Genomic DNA, 3,069 nt, shown 5'->3' with positions numbered 1-3,069 from the left:
AGTCCTAAACATAAAGGGCTGTACCGAATTTCACGATAGGAAGCTATTCATCTTCAGGCGACGTATCGGCTTCCTACGAGAGATTTCTGGCCCAGAAACTTGACTCCAGTTCTTCTGTGATGTCTTAGCTGCAGAACAGTGGGTGCTTGCTGTGGGATGTGATCTTCTACTGTTACTACCCGCAGACCTCCCTCGAGTGGGATGTCGGATGCGTTGCTCACACTGACCTTTCGATCAACCGGTGGACAGAGATTCCCAGGCGTCGAGCCCTTGATCTGTCCGTTGTGAGATATTTGTCCATGATATGAACTGCGAATCGTAATCCGATTTTTATTGCGTATTCGCATATATAGTATCCATTACATGGAATTTCACATATAGTAGACGCACTCACTCCGCCCATCGGGATCATCCGACCGCCGTGCCATCCTCAGATGAGGATGCGGATAGCAGGGGCGTGTGGTCAGCTCACCGCTCTCCCAGTCGTTATGATGGTATTCTTTGACCGTAGCCGATGCTATTCGGTAGAGAAGCTTCTCACGTGGCATCACGAGGCTGAGTGCACCACGAAAAACGGCAACAGCGCATGGTGGCCCAGATGGTCACCCATCCAAGTCCCGGCCACGCCTGACAGCGCTTAAATTCGGTGATCTGACGGGAACCGGTGTATCCACTGCGGCAAGGCCGTTGCGATACAGTAGACGGGCACGATAATAAACTTGAGTAAGCAGTGGTGTAGTGGATACGCCCTTTGGGTTTTGTCATCAGTGCATAGCAGCTGGTGCCTTTTAATTACATACTGTTCCTGTGGACATTCGGATCTTAGCTACAGAATTAATTTATGGTTAAGAAATGTACAAAATGTGAACACAGTTTCCAAACTACAGGAAAGACCATAAGAACAATAACCAAAAATAATAATCTAGAGCATTGTGCAGATTTGTTCAAGACACTCTGGATATTAACTGTGCCATGTGATTATAGTTACTAATAAGTTGTACACATCAAAAATAGCATTGATAATTATTGCACCAACAGCTCCGTCAATGACAGCGGAAGACGAATTAGACTGCACTTGGGTTAAAAAAAAGAAAGGAACTCAAAGCAGTAATCTCTATAAAGGAATAAAACTGTACAGTAAATGGCCAAGAAGGGTAAAGAGATAACCTGTTAAGCAACAAATGCTATATAGTGAAGGATTACGTAGATAACACAAAATAAAGGTCTTGATAACAAATGTAACACATGTAAATAATTATAATAATAAGAAAGCATAGATAGCAAACATCTGTCATTTCACATAACACTTAACACTTTATGGAGGGGGGGTGGGGGGTGATTCTGTTTTTCAGGCTAACATATGGGAAGCTGTTGTCACAAAACGGAAATCAAAGATTGTCGCTGTGGTCCTGACATGAGCAGATAGTGTGAATGAAACAATGTGTTCATAGCACGTGTAATGTGTGCACTGACTGACAGTGAGAAATGAATGAACTGTTTTAGCACTATCCTTTTACCGTTAAATAATTTATTTGGAAAATAGTGCTATTGTTCATTAGGTGCAAACCAAATAAGGTAGCACTGTCGCAGAGTGGCCTCGTATTTCGGAGTGTGGAAGCTCCAGTGTTCAACCGGTCATGCCGAGTCAGGTTTTCCTGCTTTTCCCCAAATTACTTCAGGCAAATGTCTGGATGGTTCCTACTTTAATGCGACACCCGACTAAGTGTACCATCCTTCTTAAACTACACCTTTAAGAATGTTAATGCCTGTGCGTAAGAATTACGTTATTTTTGTTATTATTATATAGTAATACCAAGACATGTCCAATATACTTAAAAAGTAATCTACGGATGATTAAAACTACTACCACTCATAATACTACTACTACTACTACTACTACTACTACTAGGGCCACATTTTTGTTCGTCCTCATTCAAAAGACGTATTGATTCGCTAATTATGTACACAACGTGAAAATTATTGAAGTATATGAAATAAAAACGTCATAACTTTTGAAAGGATGCGCTAGGACGTTCAAACTGCACGGTTGGCCGCGGGCCATGATGGGAATTAGTATGTCCATGCACGGTTTGGTTTAGCGACGAAGCCCACTTTCATTTGGATGGGTTCGTCAATAAGAAAAATTGGCGCATTTGGGGGACTGAGAAACCGCATTTTGCGATCGAGAAGTCTCTTCGCCCTCAACGGGTTACTTTGTGGTGTGCAATGTCCAGTCACGGAATAGTCGGTGCGATATTCCCTGACGGAACGGTGAATATCGAGCCGTACGAAAAGGTTTTGGAAGATTATTTCATCCCCATTCCCCAAAGAGACCCTGATTTCGACACTATGTGGTTCATGCAAGACGGAACTCGACCCCGTCGAAGCGGGAGGGTGTTTGGTGTCCTGGAGGAGCACTTTGGGGACCGCATTCTGGCTCTGGTGTACGCAGAGGACGCTGGCATGGACCTCGATTGGCCGCCATATTCTCCGGATATGAACAAATGCGACTCCTTTTTGTGGAGGTATATAAAAGAAAAGATGTGCAGCAATGGTATCAAAGCCACTCCTGAGCTGAAAATAACAACTCAGGAGGTCATCGACAGCGTCGATGTTCCGACACTTCAGCGGATCATACAAAATTTCCCTATTCGTCCGCCCCACATCATCGCTAACGATGGCAGGCATATCGAATATGTCATAACCTAAATCCACATATATGTAGTGACTCTTACATGTTGAATAAAGTGTATGCACGCCTTAATTTGTAACTAATTTACGTTACTCTTCCATATGGTTCAATAATTGTACCCTGTATTTGATTGGTGTATGTGGCTACAGCCAATTTTTTTTTCATCTACACTGGACAGCGTAGTGGGACGCGAAATTGAAGCGTCACCCATCCACCAGTGTCAGCCCAGTTTGCAGGTGAATATAAGTTTAATTTAGTTTTGTTTATGTATTTCTGTAATATTTTTGTAATAGCTGTGAATTATCTAAAGTTTTTGTATTTTTTGTATGTTTCATGTACGGAGAGGGCGGCGCAACGAACGGAGACAGCATCTTCGC

General features: G+C 42.9%; 1 pseudogene; it reads right to left on the bottom strand.

Moving 5' to 3' along the window:
- Positions 1 to 574: 574 nt before the first annotated feature.
- Positions 575 to 692, bottom strand: LOC126089673 (5S ribosomal RNA; annotated as a pseudogene).
- Positions 693 to 3,069: the final 2,377 nt, after the last annotated feature.

The sequence above is a fragment of the Schistocerca cancellata genome, chromosome 6, assembly GCF_023864275.1.
Source record: "Schistocerca cancellata isolate TAMUIC-IGC-003103 chromosome 6, iqSchCanc2.1, whole genome shotgun sequence".
NCBI classification, from domain to species: domain Eukaryota; kingdom Metazoa; phylum Arthropoda; class Insecta; order Orthoptera; family Acrididae; genus Schistocerca; species Schistocerca cancellata.
Note: the sequence above shows the minus strand (reverse complement) of the source record. Positions and strands in the feature narration are given on the sequence as shown.